Genomic DNA, 26438 nt, shown 5'->3' on the forward strand with positions numbered 1-26438 from the left:
CCAAATTCTACTCATCGAGGCCTAAAATTTGGTATATGGGTGTATATAAAATTTGGTATATGGTGTATACAGCCCCTTCTATAGTTTTGGCACTATGACCGCTTTGGTACTTTAACTTTATGTTTTCCTCAGTTAAGCACTTAACAGAGCTCTGTTACCGTCGTTACTGAGAAATTTGAGGACTACATTTCCACCACAGAGACCCCTTCGGGACTATAGTTCTCCCACTTTGATTTTAGAGTCTATTGTTCTCCAATGAGGCATTCCGACCAAAATTTTATTTCTATAGAAAATTTTGTGAAAATCTTATTTCTATAGAAAATTGTGTCTAAATTTCATTTCTATAGAAAATTTTCTCAAAATTTTGTTTCTATAGAAAATGTTGTCAAAATTTTATTTCTATAGAAAATTTTGTCAAAATTTTATGTCTATAGAAAATTTTGTCAAAAATTTATTTCTACAGAAAGTTTTGTCAAAATTTTATTTCTGTGGAAAATTTCGTCAAAATTTTATTTCTATAGAAAATGTTGTCAAAATTTTATTTCTATGGAAAATTTTGTCAAAATTTTATTTCTATAGAAAATTTTGTCAAAATTTTATTTCTATAGAAAATTTTGTCAAAATTTTATTTCTATAGAAAATTTTGTCAAAATTTTATTTCTACAGAAAATTTTGTCAAAATTTTATTTCTATAGAAAATTTTGTCAAAATTTTATTTCTATAGAAAATTTTGTCAAAATTTTATTTCTATAGAAAATTTTGTCAAAATTTTATTTCTATAGTAAATTTTGTTATAATTTTATTTCTATAGAAAATTTTGTCAAAATTTTATTTCCATAGAAAATTTTGTCAAAATTTTATTTTATAGAAAATTTTGTCAAAAATTTATTTCTATAGAAAATTTTGTCAAAATTTTATTTCTTTAGAAAATTTTGTCAAAATTTTATTTCTATAGAAAATTTTATCAAAATTTTATTTCTATAGAAAATTTTGTCAAAATTTTATTTCTATAGAAAATTTTGTCAAAATTTTATTTCTACAGAAAATTTTGTCAAAATTTTATTTCTATAGAAAATTTTGTCAAAATTTTATTTCTATAGAAAATTTTGTCAAAATTTTATTTCTATAGAAAATTTTGTCAAAATTTTATTTCTATAGTAAATTTTGTTATAATTTTATTTCTATAGAAAATTTTGTCAAAATTTTATTTCTATAGAAAATTTTGTCAAAATTTTATTTCTATAGAAAATTTTGTCAAAATTTTATTTCTATAGAAAATTTTGTCAAAATTTTATTTCTATAGTAAATTTTGTTATAATTTTATTTCTATAGAAAATTTTGTCAAAATTTTATTTCCATAGAAAATTTTGTCAAAATTTTATTTTATAGAAAATTTTGTCAAAAATTTATTTCTATAGAAAATTTTGTCAAAATTTTATTTCTTTAGAAAATTTTGTCAAAATTTTATTTCTATAGAATATTTTATCAAAATTTTATTTCTATAGAAAATTTTGTCAAAATTGTATTTCTTTAGAAAATTTTGTCAAAATTTTATTTCTACAGAAAATTTTGTCAAAATTTTATTTCTATAGAAAATTTTGTCAAAATTTTATTTCTATAGAAAATTTTGTCAAAATTTTATTTCTATAGAAAATTTTGTCAAAATTTTATTTCTATAGTAAATTTTGTTATAATTTTATTTCTATAGAAAATTTTGTCAAAATTTTATTTCTATAGAAAATTTTGTCAAAATTTTATTTTATAGAAAATTTTGTCAAAAATTTATTTCTATAGAAAATTTTGTCAAAATTTTATTTCTTTAGAAAATTTTGTCAAAATTTTATTTCTATAGAAAATTTTATCAAAATTTTATTTCTATAGAAAATTTTATCAAAATTTTATTTCTATAGAAAATTTTATCAAACTTTTATTTCTATAGAAAATTTTATCAAACTTTTATTTCTATAGAAAATTTTGTCAAAATTTTATTTCTATAGAAAATTTTGTCAAAATTTTATTTCTGTCTAAACTAACTTAACTTAACCTTTTTATTTATTTAATTATAACCATTTTAACTGAAATCTGTTCTGAAATTTAATTGAATTATTGTGAATTATAATATTAATACAAGTTAAGTGTTAAGTGAATTATCGATTAATTTCCCAAGTATATTATTGTGAATTATAAACTTTAAAACATGTTTCTTGGTAGGCTTATTCATACAAAAAATTCTTTTCAATTCTGAAACTCAAACGGTGAGCATAGACAATAAACCGAATCTCCATAACTCTAACTCTTGGTTTTCTCCTTTTTTATTGACTTGTACCACTGTGATATCATAATTTCTCATATGCTGAGAAATTATGACAAAGATCCAACGTCCACAATACTCCTAGCTCCAAAGGTTCTCCAAGTGTTGTTCCGCCCAACTACCCACAAATACAGTCCACACACACTAAAGAAATTGGAATTCACCTACTCAACTACTTCATCCACAATCCCTCTAACCCAATTCTAAACAATTTCTATAGTAAATTTGTTAAAATTTTATTTCTATAGTAAATTTTGTTAAAATTTTATTTCTATAGAAAATTTTGTCAAAATTGTATTTCTATAAAAATTTTTGTCAAAATTGCATTTCTGTAGAATTTTTTTTTTTAAATTTTTATTTGTATAGAAAATTTTGTGAAAATTTTATTGCTATGGAAAATTATTGAAAATTTTGTTAAAATTTTATTTCTTAGTAAATTTTGTTAAAATTTTATTTCTATAGAAAATTTTGTCAAAATTGTATATCTATAAAAATTTTGTCAAAATTGCATTTCTATAGAATTTTTTTTTTAAATTTTTATTCCTATAGAAAATTTTGTCAAAATTTTATTTCTATAGAAAATTTTGTCAAAATTTTATTTCTATAGAAAATTTGTCAAAATTTTATTTCTACAGAAAATTTTGTCTAAATTTCATTTCTATAGAAAATTTTCTCAAAATTTTATTTCTACAAAAGATTTTGTTAAAATTTTATTTCTTAAATTTTGTCAAAATTTTATTTCTATAGAATATTTTGTCAAAATTTTATTTCTATAGAAAATTTTGTCAAAATTTTATTTCTATATAGAAAATTTTGTCAAAATTTTATTTCTATAGAAAATTTTGTCAAAATTTTATTTCTATAGAAAATTTTGTCAACATTTTATTTCTATAGAAAATTTTGTCAACAATTTATTTCTATAGAAAATTTTGTCAAAATTTTATTTCTATAGAAAAGTTTATCAAAATTTTATTTCGATAGAAAATTTTATCAAAATTTTATTTCGATAGAAAATTTTATCAAAATTTTATTTCTATAGAAAAAATTATAAAATTTTTATTTTTATAGAAAGTTTTGTCAAAATTTTATTTCTATAGAAAATATTTCCCGATATTTCAAGCCCACAATTTTGGTATATGTTTTCCCGAAAGCCCTAAATTTTGGTATTTGGTTGGCTAAATTGATACTGCCTCTATAATGTCTACAAAGTAGATAATTTTGTATTTAAATTGCCTCTTTTATTTCATAGTTACCTTCATTTTTCCCTCTTTTAATTACACTTAACAGAGCTCTGCTAAAGCCCTCTGTCGCAGGAAGTAAATGTTAACATTAATGTTATAGTTATCCTGATATTCAATCCACATGACATAGAAGGAGGGTTCATGAAATTCGATGCAATTTAAATTTCGTTCATATTTACTTGATTTTCCTTCGTTTGGCTATTGCTTCTACGGCCTTTAAAGTTAGAGCTCTGGACCAGAAGCTGTATGCGAAATAATTTATAACTTCCCCATTGGCAATGTTTATGCCAGACGAACAGGACAGACGGACGGACAGGTCGATGATGTCGATTACGTTAAGCACACTGTCTGTATGCGGCTGACAGTTTGACTGTACATTGCGCAAAGCCAGTAAAGCGAACGACAGTAGTCTAGATGTGCTCTCTGTATTGCTGGTCTATTATACATCACCATTGACTGGATAATTTTGCCCCCAAACCGAGTAATCAAATAGTCACACTCAATGGATGCCAGACTAAACCACTTTTGTGCTTTGCTTGCTGCTTACCCATTTCATGGATGGATTTTTTTAATACTGAGGGAGAGATTTAGTTTTTAGAAGTTTGCTCTAGCTGCTGGCATATTTCATAGATATTTCGACTAGAAAAAAGACTTCCCACTGTGAAAGCGTTTTACAGTAGCCATTTCTCTGGTCTCAATTGTGGCAAGACACACGATTGCCTGTTTCTTTTTTGTATTTGGGTTGTTAAGGCAATCCTGAAACTGTCTGCTTGTCTAGAAATTCTGTCAAATTGTTATCATCTACCAACAACCATTGATTCAAAAAGGTTTCGTAGTGCTCTCTATGCATTCCATACCAAAATACACCAAATAATTTTGGATGAATTGGCTTCCTGTGTCTTTATGGCCAGAAGTGCAGTGCAGGAAGTCCATTTCGCCTCAAGTTGTTTACTTTTCATTTCATCCAATGTTCATTTTATGATGTCCTTGTTGTTACTCCCAATATCTTTGGCTTTCAGGATGAGAACAATACCCCTACACTTCCTTTCTACAACTTTGGGATTTTATTTAAAATTCTTTTATTTGTGTTTGGCTAGGATTTTGAAGTACACAGGTTCTTGTAATGCAATACTCCCAATAATTACATGAAATCCTTAAAAACTCGACCATCATGGCATGCGGTCATGGATGCATGAATACCATAAGGTTTACAAACTACCCTGCATTTTAAAAAAATCCTTTGAAAGGATTTAATTGCTTAAAATTGCATTTGAGGAAGGTACACGGAGAAGAATTTTTTTTTTTTGATGAAATATAGGCAGGATGATATGTAATGTATCAAAGTAAAGCGCTATATTTTTTATTTTATTGTTCAGAAGAAAAAATGTCGCAAATAAAATCAAACTTTAGAATCAGTTTAAATTTATTCGATTAGGCTACCATTGGCTCGCATTATGGCTTTCAAACAACCGACAAAACCAGCACACGCTGCGCGAAAGTGGCGCTGCGGGTTTTTTGCCCGAAGATCTGACTTGAGATAACGGACTCGTTGGCTGTCGAGGGTTTGGTGTTCATTGTGTGGTAGAAATGAAGCGATGAGCCTCATTCTTGGTGTTGAGTGCGATGGCGCTGAGTCCACAGTCTGCGGACGAAATTTTTGTCTCTCAGGGCTTCAGTATTGTCTTTCGGACATTTTCCCGATAATATTATGTATTTATTTTGACCCCACGATCGAGCAACCATCGGTAGTTACGATTGCTTACACCATTATCATCACGGAGCTTGAGTTCTGGTGTCCAATTGAAGGTTTAAATTTTAAGCTGATCTCATTGGCAAGTAAATCCGATCATTTTGTTTATTCACTGAACTTGCAATGGCTTCTCATCGGAGAAAACCAAATTCGGTAACTGAGGACTTTAGTGCAAGCGAAGTAACTCCTTAGGCCTTAACAGTCGATGAGCTCTTGCACTTTTTGGAACTTCAATGGCTCATTTTTCAATAGGTGTTGCATCTGTTGTCGCGATATGTTCTGCTGACGGGCTAGTTTTCTAGCACTACGGCGTAATTTTGTTGAAGTTGCTAAATTTTTAGTCCACTTTTTAGACGGGATGGAACACTGCCAGTATCACTGTAACGAGCTACCGAACGTGAAACAAACGACATTTAATTGCTAGAGGGGTCTAACGATGACCACTTGTGGTTTTCCTGCCAAATATGTTATATTGAAATAAAATAAAAATAATAATAACGATAATTACCTTCGATGAGGATGTCGTTATATCGCCGCTGTAATACAAATGGGATAGACAAATTTGATATATTTTTCTCTTTCTGTATTTGAAATGCACAATTTCGTCACTTTATCCTGTGCCTTCAGCACCACCACCACCATCAAGTATTTGCATATGTTGAGAGTTTAACTTCCCTTTTATGTGTTTGAAGTATTGACAACGTCAAGCTTGATATTTTTTGGGGGTTGAGTTGAGTTGGGTGCCAGCCATATAATGATTTTTAGAAAGCATACTCAAGCACACCAAGTGGATGGAAGAAGGGAGGCTTAGCCATAGAAGCCTCTTACGAAATGTAAAGCAAATGAAGGTATTACAAACCAACTCTCTCAACCCCCCATTGCGCATGTACAACTTAGTCCTAAAATTGCATTACCACCCACTTTTCAATGACTTGCTAAAGGTTTTCAATTCATAATCGAATTATGTTATGTATAGCACTTTTAGGAGAAAATGCCACACAATGGTGATTTGAGGGGGCTGGGGAAGAAGTATAAAACGGGGCCAAAGGACGAAAGAGGCAATGTTCGTCGAGAACATTGAAGCTTTTGTTTAGTGAACACTTTTGTACCACCATTATACAGGCTGATAGAGTGGCATTGCAGATGATTGGGAGTGTTGACTGTACTCTATAGAATATTTTGTTGTTGTTGTTATTTTTTGTTCTTCTACTAAAAACAATGAGAGTGAATTTCAATTAAAATTAATTAAAAGTTTTTCATACTACATGGCATCACAGGCGTAAAGAATATTATTTTACCATCTGGCAAGCAAAAGGGTATTACAAAAATTTTCTAAAATTTAAACGAACTACGAGAATGCTGACAATATGATAAAAGTCTTGCCTAAATTAACTATTTAAAGAAAAATTCTATAAGTTGACTAAGCTCAGCATTCGTCGTAGGAATTGTTGTAGTAACTTAAGATTTTCTTATTTTTTTATGTTATTTGTTTATGCTTGTCACCAAATTAGACTTTGTAAATCTTTTCATTTCTTTATTGAGTCTATGGAATAATTTCCTTACAGATCTAGGTTAAGGTTAAAGGTTAGGTTAAAGTGGCAGCCCGATTAAGTTTCAGGCTCACTTAGACTATTCAGTCCATTGTGATGATTACAGATCTAGGATACTCAGACCACTCAATGCATCTTTGTTAAAAAAATGCAGCGAGTACTTGAGAGTGAAAAAAAAAAATAAATTGAGAGCAAGAGAGCAGTTATCATTTGCCAAAGCGTATGCTATTGTAAATGATCACTAGCATAGCAATGAGTACAGTATTATGTAGTCATTGCTATGCTAGTGGTAATTTACAATAACAGAATATTTAACTCTTGCTCTCGTTAGTTATGTTAGCTAGCTTATGGTAATCGCTCACACTCTTGTATATGAATGAGTATTGAATATGAATAATCTCTGTTAATGTAATTTTACACTAAAAACAAGTAAGGAAAGTCTAAAGTCGGGCGACCATATTATATCCTGCACCACTTTGTAGATCTAAATTTTCGATACCATATCACATCCGTCAAATGTGTTGGGGGCTATATATAAAGGTTTGTCCCAAATACATACATTTTTTTTTTTAAATAATATTATTTATTATTCTATTAAAAACTTTACAATAATGTTAAGGCCTCAGCGCCTTTTTGAGGCAAGTTGGCAAATGTGTGACAAAGATAAATGTTTTTAATATATTATAATTTTAAAAATATAAGTACGAAATTAAAAAATCAAAAAGAAAGAGAAAAAAATAAAAAGAAATTACAAAAATAAATCCATACCATAAACCATAAATCTTGAATGTAATTTAAGCTAGAAGTATCTCAACATTTTCAAGCAAATATTTCTTAAGTTTGGTCTTAAACAGCGATATATTAGATCAGCGATATATCACATCATGGGGTAAGGCATTAAATAGGGAAGTACCAATGAACTCAATTCTCTGTTTTGTAATTTCCAATCTACACCTCACTACCCTTAAAGATGTTCTGTTTCTAGTGTTAAAAGCAGATTGATTCCTGGAAAACTTTAACGTAGAATAGCCCATATTTTTCTCAGTCTTATAAATATATAGCAACAACTGATATCTATACAAACCATATACAGGCAAAATATTTTTAGAAATTTCCGCGTATAGTGGTATCGTCAAAAACCTCATGGGCAAGTTAAAGACGGCCTTGAGGGCTTTATTCTGAATGCGTTGTAAGGAACGTAGAGCTGAGGTATTCTTCAATCCAAAAATGACTGCCAAATAACCAAGATGACTCTGCACCAATGACTGATATAGCATCATCTTAGTTTTGGAGTCCAAAAGGTACCTCATCTTAAAAAGAATTCCTAACGCTGGAGCTACTTTGTTCTTCAGACTAGATATATGAGAGTCCCAAGATAAATTATGCTGAAGTAATATACCTAAATATTTCACTTCCTTGACTTCGTTAACTACAATACCATTGATGGATATTGAAAACTCACTAACAGCTTGGTTCGAAGTCGGTCTAAAACACACCAATTTCGTCTTCGACGAACTTAATACTAACTTATTTAACCTCGTATATTCAAGGATCAAGGCCATATCCCTTTCCATAGCATTTCTTAATGTCACGTCACGGAGCTATATCTAAATCTGAACGCATAGCTACAATGCTAATTCTACTCCCTGTGCAAAATTTCAACTAAATCGGAGCCAAAAATTGGCCTCTGTGGTCATATGAGTGTAAATCGAGCGAACTATATATATATGGGAGCTTTATCTAAATCTGAACCGATTTCAACCAAATTTGACACGCATAGCTACAATGCTAATTCTACTCCCTGTGCAAAATTTCAACTAAATCGGAGCCAAAAATTGGCCTCTGTGGTCATATGAGTGTAAATCGGGCGAAAGCTATATATGAGAGCTATATCTAAATCTGAACCGATTTCAACAAAATTTGGCACGCATAGCTACAATGCTAATTCCACTCCCTGTAAAAAATTTCAATTAAATCGGAGTAAAAGATTTGCCACTGTGGTCATATGAGTGTAAATCGGGCGAACGATATATATGGGAGCTATATCTAAATCTGAACCGATTTCAATCAAATTTTGCACACCTGACTATACGACCAAGTATTATGTTTGTGCAAAATTTCAAGCCAATCAGGGTAAAATTCTGGCTTCTGGGTCTATATAAGTGCATATCGGGCGAAAGATATATATGGGAGCTATATCTAAATCTGAACCGATTTCAACCAAATTCAATAGGGTTCTATTCTTGTGCGAAGTTTGAAGTCGATTGGACTAAAACTGCGACCAAGACTTTGATTACAAAAATGTTTTCACGGACAGACGGACATGGCTATATCGACTCAGGAGCCCATCCTGAGCATTTTTGCCAAAGACACCATGTGTCTATCTCGTCTCCTTCTGGGTGTTGCAAACATATGCACTAATTTATAATACCCTGTTCCACAGTGTGGCGCAGGGTATAAAAACTAACAAACATTATTTTGTTTCTTATGATCTTTTGCATTTGAAATAATGTAGCCGTTTTTTTATAATTCCAGCGTACATAGTTTTATTATATAAACAATAAAGCTAGAATTAATTAAGAAATTTTCACAAAAATATGATGATGCTTGTTTGTTATGTGAATAGCTTTTTCCCTTTTCGTGTCAACCGATAGATTAACATGAACATCGTAACACGATATTTGAAAACTGAAATAGGAATTTGTTTTCAGTTTATGCTTATTTTTGTAATTAGTTCATGTCAATGGAATAATCGCAAGAGTCATGCGTTAAATGGATATTTGACTTAGAATCCAATGGTCAATAGTGGCAACAATACTTTCTCAATCATTAGAATCTTCAAAAATATCTTAAAAAATAATATCTTCAAAAAAAAAAAAGCAACGGGCAAAAAGTAAGTAAAATGTAAACGATAAAAGTAGAGTAAAATGTAAACTAGTCCAAGTTTCTTCCATATTTACTGTTTTTTTTTCTTAACAATTTTCAATATGGTTTCTCAAGCTTCACTCTTGAACATGACATTGTAGTTGGTCCGTTGTAAAGCCTTTGTAAAACCATGGTAATGTTAAAATCACTTTTTTTTAGAAAATTCAGATTTCAATTCCAAGTCGCATTTATCACAATGTGATTCATCCGGTGATTATAAAAAGAAATAAAAGAAAAAAATTTCACATAATTCTCAACATACATAAACAAAAAACCAATGTTGCAACATTGACATGGTGAACGTGTTTTGTTGGTTTTTGTATTATGACTTTTTAAGCTATCTCAGTTTTTGTTGTCGGTTTTTTGTTTTGCATAATCTGTGAAAAAAAGAAAGCATTCGTCATTGTTACAATTAAGTGAAAATTATAAAACACAATTCCATAATTATCACGTAATCAATCTTGTTTGCACTTTGCTGTTTTATTATGAAGGGAATTGAAATAAATGCCATGATAAAAACTAACTCATTTGTAAACAATGCAGTTTCCTTCCAACGACTGCCTTTAATTTCCACCTTAAGCGGGAAGCGCAAAAAGCAAACAAGTAACATAAAAATTGTTATTAATTTATTTTAAATTCCGACAACAAAAACAAGATGGAAATTTCACCTGTATACAATTAAATTGCTAGTGATTTTATGTTAATTTCTTTATTCATATTTAGAAAAACAGAATTTCATAATTACGAAAAATTCGATGAAATTATATTTTCTATAATAATTTAATTTTGACGAAATTTTTCATAGAAATTGTGTTTTGACTATATTTTTTATGAAAATTAAATTTTTGCGAGATTTTCTATGAATACAAAATGTCGTCGAATTTTCTATAAAAATTATGAAATTTTCTATGAACATTATGAAATTTTCTATAGAAATAAAATTTCGTCAACATTAAATTTTGACGAAATTTTCTATGAAACTTAAATTTCGACGTAATTTTCTATCAAAATAATATTTTGACAAAATTTTCTATAGAAATAAAATTTCGACGAAATTTTCTATGAAAATTAAATTTTGGCGAAAGTATCTATGGAAATTAAATTTCGACATGATTTTCTATCAAAATAATGTTTCGACACAATTTTCTATAGAAATAAAATTTCGACGAAATTGTCTATGAAAATAAAATTTGACGAGGTTTTCTATGAGAATTAAATTTCGACGAAATTTTCTGTAGAAATAAAATGAAAATTAAATTTTGACGAAATTTTCTATGGAAATTAAATTTCGACATAATTTTCAAAATAAAATTTCGTGCAAATTTTCTATAGAAATAAAATTTCGGCGAAATTTTCTATAAAAATGAAATTTTGAGGAGGTTTTCTATGAAAATTAAATTTCGTCGAAATTTTCTATGAAAATAAAATTTCGTTAACATTAAATTTTGACGAAATTTTCTATGAAAACTAAACGTTGACGTAATTTTCTATCAAAATAATATTTTGAAATAAAATTTCGACGAAATTTTCTATGAAAATTAAATTTTGACAAAAGTCAAAATTTCGACGTAATTTTCTATCAAATAATGTTTCGACACAATTTTCTATAAAAATAAAATTTCGACGAAATTTTCTATGAAAATTAAAATTTCGACGAAATTTTCTATGACAATTAAAATTTGACGAAAGTTTCTATGGAAATTAAATTTTGACGTAATTTTCTATCAAAATAATATTTTGACAAAATTTTCTGTAGAAATAAAATGAAAATTAAATTTTGACGAAATTTTCTATGGAAATTAAATTCCGACATAATTTTCAAAATAAAATTTCGTGAAAATTTTCTACAGAACTAAAATTTCGGCGAAATTTTCTATAAAAATTAAATTTTGACGAGGTTTTCTATGAAAATTAAATTTCGGCAAAATTTTCTATGAAAATAAAATTTCGTCAACATAAAATTTTGACGAACTGAAAACTAAAACTAAATTTTGACGAAAGTCAACATTTCGACGTAATTTTCTATCAAAATAATGTTTCGACACAATTTTCTATAAAAATAAAATTTCGACGAAATTTTCTATGAAAATTATAATTTGACGAGGTTTTCTATGAGAATAAAATTTCGACGAAATTGTCTATGAAAATAAAATTTCGACGCAAGTGTCTATCAAAATAATATTTCGACAAAATTGTCTGTAGAAATAAAATGAAAATTAAATTTTGACGAAATTTTCTATGGAAATTAAATTTCGACATAATTTTCTATCAAAATAAAATTTCGTGGAAATTTTCTATAGAAATAAAATTTCGGCGAAATTTTCTATAAAAATTAAATTTTGAGGAGGTTTTCTATGAAAATTAAATTTCGGCGAAATTTTCTATGAAAATAAAATTTTGTCAACATTAAATTTTGACGAACTTTTCTATGAAAACTACGTAATTTTCTATCAAAACGACGTAATTTTCTATCAAAATAATGTTTCGACGAAATTTTCTATGAAAATTATAATTTGACGAGGTTTTCTATGAGAATAAAATTTCGACGAAATTGTCTATGAAAATAAAATTTCGACGCAAGTTTCTATCAAAATAATATTTCGACAAAATTGTCTGTAGAAATAAAATGAAAGTTAAATTTTGACGAAATTTTCTATGGAAATTAAATTTCGACATAATTTTCTATCAAAATAAAATTTCGTGGAAATTTTCTATAGAAATAAAATTTCGGCGAAATTTTCTATAAAAATTAAATTTTGACGAGGTTTTCCATGAAAATTAAATTTCGGCGAAATTTTCTATGAAAATAAAATTTCGTCAACATTAAATTTTGACGAAAGTTTCTATGGAAATTAAATTTCGACGTAATTTTCTATGAAAATTAAATTTCGACAAAATTTTCTATAGAAATAAAATTTCGACGAAATTTTCTATGAAAATTAAACTTTGACGAGGTTTTCTATGAAAATTAAATTTCGACGAATTTCTATAAAAATTTTCTACAGAAATAAAATTATGACGAAATTTTCTATGAAAATTAAATTTTCAAGAGATTTTCTACGAAGATAAAATTTCTAAAAATTTTTCTATGAAAATAAAATGTGGACGAAATTTTCTATGAAAATTAAAATTTGATAAAATTTACTATGCAAATTAAATTTCGAAGTAATTTTCTATCAAAATAAAATTTCGACGAAATTTTCTATGAAAATAAAATGTTGGCGGGATTTTTTATGAATATAAAATTTCGTCGTCATTTTCTATGAATATAAAATTTCGACGAAATTTTCTATAAAAAAAAATTTCGACGAAATTTTCTATAGAAATAAAATTTCGACGAAATTTTCTATAGAAATACAATTTCGACGAAATTTTCTATAGAAATAAAATTTCGACGAAATTTTCTATAGAAATAAAATTTCGATGAAATTGCGTATGAAATTTTTTTTTCTCTCTAAAATTGTCGGTGTCTGATGGAAGCAGATGCTTTGGAAGAAGTCGTCGCCTTCCAGGTGTTCTGGAGTAGGTGGCAAAGACACCGAAACTGTTGTATTCGTTTGTATAAAGATGACGGGGTGTTGACGAACTCTTGCTGTTGATCGGGTGTTAATAATTTTTTTGGTTGTTGAAGAACTTCGATTCGTCGATGATCTCATCTATCGATCATCAACGATCATGACCCATTTGCAATCGAAGTTCTTGAACAACCAGCAAAATTATTAACACCCGATCAAACACAAGAGTTCGTCAACTTAGGCTCCTTAGGTTAGGTTAGGTTAGGTTAGGTGGCAGCCCGATGTATCAGGCTTAGGCACTTAGACTATTCAGTCCATTGTGATACCACATTGGTGAACTTCTCTATTATCACTGAGTGCTGCCCGATTCCATGTTAAGCTCAATGACAAGGGACCTCCTTTTTATAGCCGAGTCCGAACGGCGTTCCACATTGCAGTGAAACCACTTAGAGAAGCTTTGAAACCCTCAGAAATGTCACCAGCATTACTGAGGTGGGATAATCCACCACTGAAAAACTTTTTGGTGTTCGGTCGAAGCAGGAATCGAACCCACGACATTGTGTATGCAAGGCGGGCAAGCTAACCATTGCACCACGGTGGCTCCTTAATGATTGGGTTTTAATGAATACTTCGATGCATTGTTGATCGGTAGATGACGAGAAAGTCTATTCGTTGATAGTTTGTTGATAATATCTGTGTTGGATAACTTCAGTTCTCTTGAAGATCGGTAGTTGCACCCAGAGAAGAAATATGATCACCCTAAGCTTGTTACAAGAGAAAAATTTTATTTTTGTACGGTGGCTATGGAACATAAAAATTATGCATCTGGTTTCGGCAACGCTGTATATGTTTGCCATGAAAACAACATTTTTGCGACATGTTCACCATCCAAAAAAAATATTTCGCTCTTGAAACATGTTTTGGGTGTTCATATTCCTTCTCTGCATGTGATGATTTTTCATTGGTCGTTGAGGATGAGAAGTTTTTGACTTAAAAAAATTATTTTTTAAATTAACTGAGATATTGACAGCGAACGTCTTTGTTCGCCAACAACAGCGGATTGGTCTTTATAATTTCAGCTGTTTTGGACATCGTTCTCGAACGAATGTATTCTTTTGGAATATGAGAAATCGGGTATGAAATTTTAAATTTGTGTTAAGCTTTTATTTTGATTGAAAAATCTATGAATGAGACCCGTATCCTAATTTTGTTTTATAGATACTAGATTTACAGCTAGAAAACTCTCTACAAACTGTCTTTATTTTAAATAAACCGCCTAAGGGAAGTTCGAAATGTTTGGATCTAAGTATTATATTTTTGAGTGTAGGGACGGCTAAAATCCCTAAAGAAATTTTGATGTGGTACAATAATATAATAAAAAAACGAGTTCACTTTACCATAACTATAATTGCAGACTTACTTTTTCTGTGCCGTTGACACAATGCGGGTTCATGGTATTGAGCACACGATTATTGATTAAGATTGACTGCATCTAATCAAGTTTAATTGGATTTAAGATATGACCACAATTACAAAATACCTAATTCCCATAAACCTAATAATGGGCATATCACGATTTCATTACAACTCGAAACATGAGTTGCTATGTTTCGTATAAATTAATTGCCAATCACTTCAAAACAATTACCTCATCGTAAAATGTCTGATACAAATGTAAATGGCATTTTAATCAAAGAATTTGCAATAAGCGACCCTCGTATGTATCCATTTATCAGAATGGTGGTGGGGTGGTGTTGTAACTTGTCACGATTGTGGGTTGATACCACCGCAGTACCATTGTCGCAATGTTATGAAATATAATGACACCTTAACTTACATCCCCCAATGGGATCATGGAAACGCGTGTGTGTGATAAGAACAATGAAATATTGACAGTGTGTGTGCGGGGATATTTGTGAGAGCATATGCATATGCAATATCAACTAACTCACATATACGTACATCCATACTTCACAATAACTTTAACCGCAACAATGAATGCAAGAGCACGTTAACGGTGTTTTTATTATTTTGTATTCTCATCGTTGATTTTGTGTTGTTGCTGTTGTTTGTTTAGTTTACGGTGGTTTGTCATGTATTTACAATGAGCTCGCTCCATCATGTAGACTTTTCGAAATGTTAGCTCACTGTTACAAAAACAACGACATCCAGTGTCGATATATGCAACACGACAAAGCCAAAAACAAAACCCCATCAATAGCAAACACTAACACATACACTCCCTCTCTGACAAGAAAAAAAAATTCTATATGCACTAACATTTATGCGACACCCTGTAATAGAACCTTTCTACCCTTATACCCCAATTATCCCCCACCCCACATATGTCACACAACCTGCTGCATCGTTTTTGAAATAAAGAGAACCCTGCAAAGACCTTATCGTAAAAATATCAATTTTCCTTAAACGAAAAATAAAAAAAACTCAGAGCAGACATTAACCTTCTCATTCCCGTCTTCTTCAAATCCCCTCTCACTCTCCATTCATGATGTAAACACGTGAGTGCACACTTTTACTTTGTAATATGTATTTCTTTTTGTTCTCACCAGACACCTTATAAAGAGAAATGCCTTTGAAGGATAGAATTTTAGGTAGTCAGTTGTGACATGTACACTTCCACTTGCATGCACTTGAGTGTTTGTACAGAGTCATAATCATAGTTCTCTAATTTGTTGCATGCCTTTTCCTTTGAGACAAGTAAAATATTTTTAAGGTTTCCGGTAAAAATGTCCTGGTTTCGTTTTTCTCGTTATTAGAACTTATTTGATTTCGCATTCATAACAAATTTTCTTAGTTGAAACATGGCTGCCACCTTAATAAGACGGGTGGGTCAAATTTATAGAGCTTACGAGGGTATGCGTTTTATATTTCTGAATTAGAGAACAAAAACAAATATTAGTCATCGAAAATCCCTTTGTTTTTAAAAATATTCCCAATTAATATCTATACACTTTTGCATGCGACTGAACCAATTGTTGCAGCACTTTGGAACTCTGTTTGATTTATTCTTGCACTATCAGTTGCCGCACAGCATAAATGGTTTCTCGAACACCAACTTAATTTGGGCGACGTTCACTAAATTCGTCTTGGAATGAACTACGACCATGGTTGATTTCACCATATTATTGCTAAATAATGGTCCTTGACAGAGTTCATCACGAAAATTTCAATTATGTTCATCGACGCACTATTGTTGAGTTAATCAACGTCGAAAGTTGTAAAAAATAATCGCACGAAAATGTTCACGATTTAAGTCCAATTTTGTCAAGCTTTACAATAGAGCTGTCAGTTGACAGATTGCAACACTAGGGTTTCCCAATCCCGCCAAATAAAAGGCAACCCTTGTACACTGAAAAAAATATTGACCTAATATGGAAGATTATGCAACTTAAATTTTATGATTCGAAATTTACGCAATGTTAAGGACAAAATTCTTTAAAATAATGACATTTTAATTAAAAGAACGTTTATAATCCTTACTTAAAAATTTTTTTTTCAATTAAATTTAGGACACAAATTTTGCGCCTCTCTCCTGAAGATCTTTGAAGTAAGGCAAATTTTCCTTAAAATAAAGAAAAACATTTTTAATTTAAAGAAATCGTCTTTAACTAAACTGACATATTGAATTTTTAAATTTAAGATAAAAACGCTTCAAGTATAGGCTAGGACTTATTTTAAGGATTTGCATCATTGGTTTAAAGCTTTTTTAGCATTAAGAAAACTGTTTTTACTTTGAAGTACCTGGCATAATTTGGATTTTGAAATTGGAATTCGTTTGAACATAAATACCTATATTAATATATCGCAAAAAGAGGATAAAAATTCGATGAATGAGATCTGTATCCAATTTTAATTTTATTGATCCTAGATTTAAAGCCAGGGAGGCCCGTAAAAATGTCTTTATTTTAAAGAAGCCGCATCTTTGGCTCGGAATCAATACCAAAATCCTTAAGGGAAGGTCAAAATCTTTGGATCCAAGTAAACTTTTTTTCGAGTGTATACACGGTTGCCAATCGAGCCAAGAAAAATCTACCAAAATTTGGAAAAAATATTACCAAACAACCAAACAAAAAAATCTTATTTTGTCAACATTTTATTTCTATAGAAAATTTTGTCAAAATTTTATTTCTATAGAAAATTTTGTAAACATTTTATTTCTATAGAAAATTTTGTCAAAATTTTATTTTTAAGAAAATTTGGCAAAATTTTATTTCTATAGAAAATTTTGTCAACATTTAATTTCTATAGAAAATTTTGTAAAAATTGTATTTCTATAGAAAATTTTGTCAAAATTTTTTTCTATAGAAAATTTTTTTCACAATTTTATTTCTATAGAAGATTTTGTCAAAATTTTATTTCTATAACAAATTTTGTCAACATTTTATTTCTATAGAAAATTTTGTCAAAATGTTATTTATATAGAAAATTTTGACAAAATTTTATTTCTATAGAAAATTTTTTCAACATTTTTTTTTCTATATAAAATGTTGTCAAAAGTTTAGGTTCTATAGAAAATTTTGTCACAATTTTATTTCTATAGAAGATTTTGTCAAAATGTTATTTCTATAGCAAATTTTGTCAACATTTTATTTCTATAGAAAATTTTGTCAAAATATTATTTATATAGAAAATTTGGCAAAATTTTATTTCTATAGAAAATTTTGTCAAAATTTTATCTCTATAGAAAATTTTGTCAAAATTTTATCTCTATAGAAAATTTTGTCAACATTTTATTTCTATAGAAAATTTGGCAAAGATTTATTTCTATAGAAAATTTTGTCAAAATTTAATTGCAATTAATTAATTGTAAAATTTTATTTCTATAGAAAATTTGGCAAAATTTTATTTCTATAGAAAATTTTATCAAAATTTTATTTCTATAGAAAATTTTTTCAAAATTTTATTTCAATAGAAAATTTTGTTAAAATTTAATTTCTATAGAAAATTTTGTCAAAATTTTATTTCTATAGAAATGTTATCAAAATTTTATTTCTATAGAAAATTTTATAAAAATTTTATTTCTATAGAAAATTTTTTCAAAATTTTATTTCAATTGAAAATTTTGTCAAAATTTTATTTCTATACACTGAAAAAACAGTGAACCCTTTTCCATTGCAAAATGAACTAAACTGTAGTAATATTGACCATGATTTAGCCCTTAAGATTTTTTTCAACTTGTCTAGTTTATAATTTTCTTAAATTTTAGTTCATCTATAACATTGTAGTTTAGTTCATTTTTACAACACCATAAGATTTATATACACCTACCAAGTTAAAAAGTCAGTATTATTTTGGTTTACTTGCTTATTTTGTGGGAAACCCGATAATAAAAATTGGTTAACAGTCTCTTTAAAATGTCGACGACTAGACTATTTTTAAATCAATCATTCCACAGTATAGAGAAATTAAATAATTAAAGGAACAACAAACCGTTTTACTATTATGAGAATTTTCATACATTAAAATTAAACTATCTTTAAGCAAAAGTACTTTATTACAAAAACTTATGATGAAAGTTCTTAATACAATGTTTTTTGTGAATAAAAATTATGACCACATGGAAAACAGAGTAGTTCATTTGAACCCGCTGTTTGGACATTTTGACTTATCCTTTTTTTTATTCATCGTAGGTAATTTTTTCACATATCTTGCTGGAAAAAATGGAAACAATAATGAAAATTGTTAAAAATTAATACCATGTAATGAAATATAATTTTTAATTCTTCATTTTAGCTTGTAACTTACCATATTTGGGGCATTTTATCAAATGGTGTAAGGAATTCAACTTTTCTTTTGAAAACGTATCTCATAAAATTTGTACCTGAAACAATTAGAGAAATAATGAAGTATTCTAAATAAACTCATAAAACTGTGTTGTTATCGATGTGAAAGATATAATAAAATAAATATTCTAGTTGAAAGAAAGCCAAAGTTTTAATATAAAACTTACCAATTCTCTATTAAATTGTACGCTGAGGGAAAATATAAAAAGTTGTCCAAATTTATTTGGGTTACTCTGAAATTAAATATTAAATAAAATTATTAAATAACTTTTCAAAAAATCTAATGAAAAAAATAATAATATGCATAAAAAACCAAATATTCTTGATATTCCTAGACAGTCATCAAAATGACGACACGTAAGTTCATTTTCGATTTAAAATGCATTTTAGTCTATTGGGAAATGGTAAATTTAAGTTATACTAATTCGACCGTTTTATGAATTTTTGTTTTATACTACTTAAAACCAAATTGAATAAGAAAATAAATTCAAGTTTGGTTCACTTTTTCGCTCACGATGAAAATTATATCGTCTTGAAATCAGCCGTAGTCAAAATGACGAAGGATGACGTTAATGTACAAAAAATAAGGATGGCTGTCCAGGGTTAAAAGAAAGTTAAAGAAAACTTACCAATTCACTATTAAATTACAGGCAAAGGAGTACTAAAAATTTGTCAAAATTTTAAGGGGTTATTCTGAAATTAAATATTTATTTTTACATTAAAAATATTACATTAGTTTCCAAAAAAATTAATTAAAGAAATACTAAAATAAGGTATTAAAAACCTGTAATTTTGATGATAAAAAGGTCATAAAAACGTAAATATTCCAATTTTTAAAAGAAAACTTACCAATTCTCTACCTTTTTAAATTTGTTTTAATCCGTCTGGAGTTGCTCTGAAATTAAATATCGCTTTTACAACAAAGAAAAACATTAAACTGGTGTCCAAAAAAAAAAAAATAATTAACAAATAATAATATACATAAAAAATATTCTTTTCAAAAGAAAGCCATATTAAAAAAATACTTACCAATTTATGAATAAACTATACGCTGAGATATTACAAAAAATTTCCAAATTCATCTGGAATTGAATATTAATTTTTTACATTGAATAATGAAAATTTCAATACACTTTCAATTTCAACATATTTTACTAAATATTCTTAATAACTTTTTTCTAAACTACCGACAAAATATTAATAACTTTCATTTAAAAGGTTTAATAAACAAACACCAATATATGACTCAAAAATCCAAAATATTCCATGCCTTTATATTCCCTTGTTGCATACCTACTTAAAAGATGCAACAGCCCACGCCAACGCCAACTATACAACTGAAGCATGCCAAACAAAACCAAGCAAAGCCAAAACATTCCTACAACAACAAAAACACATGTGCCTTTATTGAAAACAACACCTCATCCAGCCAAAAACCATCAACGAATAACAAACACACAAGCCACTAAATGAACAAAATAAAAACAACCCCACGCTCATGTATACACAACAAAACTCAAGTAACATCATCTTTACATTAATCACATTCCACTATTCCGATAAAGATTTCTGTACTATGCATTAGTTCATCGCATCTGCTGACAATTTACTATAAGAATAATATTCATAAAGGCACACCAGTTTATGAGCGATGAAACGTTTAACTTAAAATTTGCAAAATTGTCATGAAATGTTATCTACCATTTTTGACGAAAATGTCTATAAATTTAATTACATGTGAACTAAAAATATTTCATTGTGTAATTTTTTACCAACAATTATTAACTATAGGAATAGTCAGTAAGAAATTGCTATCCACTTTCAAGTTCATTTTTCGTAAAAAAATATTTTCTCATACAAAAAAATCTTATAGTAAATTGCACTTATTATTTAGAAAATACTTTACATTTCACAAGTAGTTTTATAGCATGACAAACGAATTTTTAACTACCAGTTAAGAAATTTTTTAAGGAAATTACCATTGTATTTTGTAGGCCATGAACTAAACGATTGCTACTTAGAATTTGTAAAATTTCCTTTCGAGTAGTTAATTTTCGTTCAAGATACGAAAAATGAACTAAAATTCTGGAAAATTCTTGTAATAAATTATTGTAAAAATCTTCTTAATTTTACGAGACACTTTTTTTCTGTGTAGGTTTAGGTTAGGTGGCAGCCCGATGTATCAGGCTCACTTAGACTATTCAGTCCATTGTGATACCACAGTGGTGAACTTCTCTCTTATCACTGAGTGCTGCCCGATTCCATGTTAAGCTGAATGACAAGGGACCTCCTTTTTATAGCCGAGTCGGAACGGCGTTCCACATTGCAGTGAAACCACTTAGAGAAGCTTTGAAACCCTCAGAAATGACACCAGCATTACTGAGGTGGGATAATCCACAGCTGAAAACCTTTTTGGTGTTCGGTCGAAGCAGGAATCGAAGCCACGACCCTGTGTATGCAAGGCGGGCATGCTAACCATTGAACCACGGTGGCTGCTGGAACCAGGGATGCTTTTGTTTCAGTGTGTTTTTAATGTTATTTTATTTTATTTTTTCTGTGTATTATGTTTTGTTAATATATTAATGATTTTGTTTTTCTTGTTTCAGGTTAGATCCCAATATAATTTTGCCGTGAAAAAAAAACATAACGACTTTTTATACTTAGTAAGTATCTTCGAATTAAAAATCAGGACTCTATTATTAACATATTTGAAGCATTCCATTAATTCAAAAAAGAAAAAAAAATAACTTGAATCAAAGGTTTTTGACTTTACATGATTATGGAACTTTAATTTGAGGACATAGCATTTACACAACATTTACAAAAAATTTCTTTAAAATAAAGTAATCTTTGCTTTGCTTTACTTTTTTAAATTTGAGAATAATCGGATTAGTAATTTGCCTCCTTTCGTCATTTAAATAAACCAACATTTACTTAATGGTTTAAATGAATAATAGTTGAATAAGTCGATGTTTTAAATCTTTGGATTAAAAATAAAAGAGCTTCAAATATACACTCAAAGTAAAAAAAATCGTTTGGAAAACGTGTAGAGATCTTTGAATTTCTTCGAAAATTTCGAACTTTCATTGCCATTTGTTTTACACAATTTTTATTTTTGCAATAATTTTTTTTTGTTCCAAAACACAGTCCGTTTCGTTTATGTCAAGCGCTGTTCTTTTCTGACTTTAAGTCCTTAATAAGATACATTTTGAAGTTTTATAGTAAAAATTGATTTGATGATTGATTTTATTTTTCCGAACAATTTTGTTTTATATATAAAATTACAAAAAAAATGCTTTGGTGTTCGGCCGAAGCAGGAATGTTTCTGTTAAATAAAGTTTCTTTATATCGGCTCGTGGGTGCCCAAAACTATGCTCTATAAATATAACTACCTAACTGTATGCGTTGACGGCTATAGCAATAATTGTCAGTTAATACCAATAACCAACACACTATACACTAAGTGTGTTGGCTTACAAACTGTACGGTCAGCGGTTTGATTCTCCATCCAGGCGAAAGGTAAAATTTAAAAACACACACAGTATATACTCTTCTTTTAAACAAACTTCCTTACACCGAAAAAAAGTGAACTGTTTTATAGGAAGAATGAACTACCTCGCACGAAAATTGAACTAAATTTTGCTCCACATGTTGAGATTTCCATAAAGCGTTGTTAAAACCACGAAATTTTAATACCCTGTTTTACTCTTTAACTGCAGTTCATCAATTTACATCCTCTCATAGAAGAAAAAATTAACTAAAAGTAAAGAAGAAAATCATTGGCGCCAAATCATGACCATTTTAACCATACAGTAGTTCATTCTTACTATTTTTGGGAATCGTACGAAAATCTTCTTTTACTTTAGTTCATATTGAACTTATGTGTACGGTCATTGAACTTTATACCCACGTTTAGTTCATAAAATTTTTGAGACATACTTAAAAAAAGTAAGATTTCATTAAGCTGTGGAAAATTTCGATAAAAATTATACAATTTAACTACTAGCAAATAAATGTTTTCCAATAAAAATAAGTTAAATTTAGAGTCTGTTTAACTACGGAATTTTTTTTTCTGTGTACAGCGAAAAGTATTTGGAAAAACGATATTTGTTTGTCTAAAATTTTGTTTGGGAGGAAAAAATTATTTTTTTTTGCGTGTAGCTAGAGATTTAGTTTGAGGTTTTTATACCCTCCACCATAGGATGGGGGTATATTAACTTTGTCATTCCGTTTGTAACACATCGAAATATTGCTCTAAGACCCCATAAAGTATATATATATTCTGGGTCGAGGTGAAATTCTGAGTCGATCTGAGCATGTCCGTCCGTCCGTCCGTTGAAATCACGCTAACTTCCGAACGAAACAAGCTAACGACTTGAAACTTGGCACAAGTTTTTGTTATTGATGTAGGTCGGATGGTATTGCAAATGGGCCATATCGGTCCACTATTACGTATAGCCCCCATATAAACGGACCCCCAAATTTGGCTTGCGATTGCTCTAAGAGAAGCAAATTTCATCCGATCCGGCAGAAATTTGGTACATGGTGTTAGTATATGGTCTCTAACAACCATGCAAAAATTGGTCCACGTCGGTCCATAATTACATATAGCCCCCATATAAACCGATCCCCAGATTTGCCTTGGTTGAAATTTTGTACATGGTGTTAGTATACGGTCTCTAACAACCATGCAAAAATTGGTCCACATCGGTCCATAATTACATATAGCCCCCATATAAACCGATCCCCAGATTTGCCTTCGGGAGCCTCTAAGAGAAGCAAATTTCATACGATCCGGTTGAAATTTTGTACATGGTGTTAGTATATGGTCTCTAACAACCATGCAAAAATTGGTCCACATCGGTCCATAATTATATATAGCCCCCATATAAACCGATCACCAGATTTGACCTCCGGAGCCTCTTGGAAGACCAAAATTCATCTGATTCAGTTGAAATTTGGTACGTGGTGTTAGTATATGGTCTCTAATGACCATGCAACAATTGGTCGAAATCGGTCAATAATTATATATAGGCCCCGTATAAACCGATCCCCAGATTTGACCTACGGAGCCTCTTGGAAGAGCCAAATTCATCCGATTCGGTTGAAATTTGGTTCGTGGTGTTAGTGTATGGTATCCAAAAACCGTGCAGGAATTGGTCCATATTAGTCCATAATCATATATAGCCCCCATATAAACCGATCTCAAGATTTGGTTTTGGAGCATCTTGGAGGAGCAAATTTCGTCCGAGTCAGTTGAAATTTAATACATTGTGCTAGTATATGGCCGTTAACAATCATGCCTAAGTAGGTCCATATCGGTCCATAGTTATATATAACCCTCAGATAAATCGATCCCCAATCACACAAAAATTTGATCCACATCAAGTTCTTAATTTTATATAGACCCAATATAAGCGACCCCCCATATTTCAATTCTGGCTCTCTACGTACCGTGCAAAAATCCATGTCGATTCGTAATTATTTGTAGACTTACCTATACATAACTTTTTTGTCTAATATATACCACGTATGGACTAACTCACAATTTAGAAAACGATGTTAAGAAGTTTTAAGATACCACAACCCAAGTAATTCGATTTTGGATGACAGTCGTTCGTAGAAGTTTCTACGCAATCCATACATAAGATTCGGCCTGGCCGAACTTACGGCCGTATAAACTTGTTCATTCTTCTTTTAAAGTGTTCTGTTTCTGAAATCAAGAAAACAGCTGATTGAGTATGAAGTTTTAAATCGAAGTTTATAAATGTTATCTTCTCTTCCCTACTGTTTTAATATTCAATGATTATTTCTTAAGATTCTCATCCTTTTTGAATTTTTTTACCCAAATCTATTTTACCACAAAAAACTGTATCGATTATGTCATAAATTCAAAACTATTTTGTGTTTGTAAGATATGACCTCATATGAACTAACAAACCATCCTCTATCTTACCTACAAACCAACTTATTCACGAGCGGCGTTAGCCTCTGGAATCCAAGAGTATAAAAAATGGTCGCCTATATTTGTGTGTGTGTGTGCGTTACAAACGTCATAACCATGGTGGTATAGATATTGGGTTGTGGCCCTAAATGCCTTTACAAATTCGCATTACTCATCCATCAAAATACCACCAAATATCTTCGTAATCGTCATTGTTTTGTTGTTCCGTTTGTCTACCCCTCAAAGGTTCTAATTTTACTTCAGCAGCTAAACCTTAAGTTGATGTGTGCTACTTGGATATTTGAGTTTAATTTGGACCTATTTTGAAATTGTACTTGGGTGCTTGCTTATGTGTACCATACACTTGAATTCCTTTTTATTCAAGGATGATGATGATGACGATGATGATGAAAATGATGGCTAAGCTCTAACAATGGCAATGGTGATGATGACGTGATCTATAGAGAGTAAAACGTCATCATAGTTATGAATTTTTTCGGTTTATAAATGTACTGTAGTGTGTTATAAATAACTAAAACTCAAGTTAGAAGCCATTATATACATTTTGCAATTTTTTTCTTTCCATTATAATGTGACATTTCATAGAGCAAAATAATGGGAAAGTCTCCCCCCCCCCAAAAAAAAAAAAATAAAAATGATGTCGTCAGCCCCATTGCCGCCACCATACATTCCCAAAAATTCAATAATACTGGAGTGATGCTTCATCATCTTTTGCTTTTCTTTAATATGTTTCCAATATAGGATAGAATGGAATTATATTTCTCTTACCGTCTATTCTACAGTTATGGCGTAAGACATAATCACACTTAATCTCTTTAGAAATCTCGTATCATGTCTTTGTTTTTTTGCTTTTGAGTCTAGTTCTTAATTATTGACAATGATTGGGAATTTTAAACAAGACAGTTTTCAATTGATATACGATTGAGATTTTATAAGAAAAATATGTCTTTTTTTTTAAATTGAAAATAGAAATAGAATATGTCATGTACAGAGTGGATGATATGTAATGCAAACCACATGCCGAGAAACCTCAAACATGTCCCAAGAACAAAATGTTATTTTTGGACGATGGTGACGATGGAAAATTGTTGCAGCCAAAATTTTTGTTTTCTCGGCAAACATAAAATGCTTCAAAAAAAAAAAAAAAAAAAAAAATAACATGGTTGCGACAAACATGTTACATATTCACCATCCGAAAATAACATTTTGCTCTTGAAACCTATTTGAGGTGATCATATTCCATCTTTGTGTGCAACTTCTAAACCGCACGTTTGACAGCTAACATATTTATTCTAGTGACAGTTCATTTTATTTTGATAAGCTTACAAAAGCATTTTGATCTAAATGAATTCAGAAATAAAGTTATTTATGATGTAA

The 26438-nt window shown here is 29.6% G+C and overlaps 1 protein-coding gene across 4 annotated transcripts in view; it reads left to right on the forward strand.

The window, feature by feature from the left end:
* The window catches only part of RhoGAP19D (Rho GTPase activating protein at 19D), a 302970-nt gene that overhangs the window by 53833 nt on the left and 222699 nt on the right, over nucleotides 1-26438 (forward strand). Inside the window, exon 1 of one of the 4 annotated variants that reach the window (XM_075300613.1) lies at nucleotides 21713-21759. The exons of the other annotated variants lie outside the window; for them this stretch is intronic. The gene's annotated coding sequence lies outside the window, so the exon portion shown is untranslated. Of the gene's footprint in view, nucleotides 1-21712; nucleotides 21760-26438 lie in introns of those variants that run through there. 4 annotated transcript variants of the gene reach the window in all.

Source organism: Haematobia irritans, chromosome 3 (assembly GCF_050003625.1).
Source record: "Haematobia irritans isolate KBUSLIRL chromosome 3, ASM5000362v1, whole genome shotgun sequence".
Classification (NCBI taxonomy): Eukaryota; Metazoa; Arthropoda; class Insecta; order Diptera; family Muscidae; genus Haematobia; species Haematobia irritans.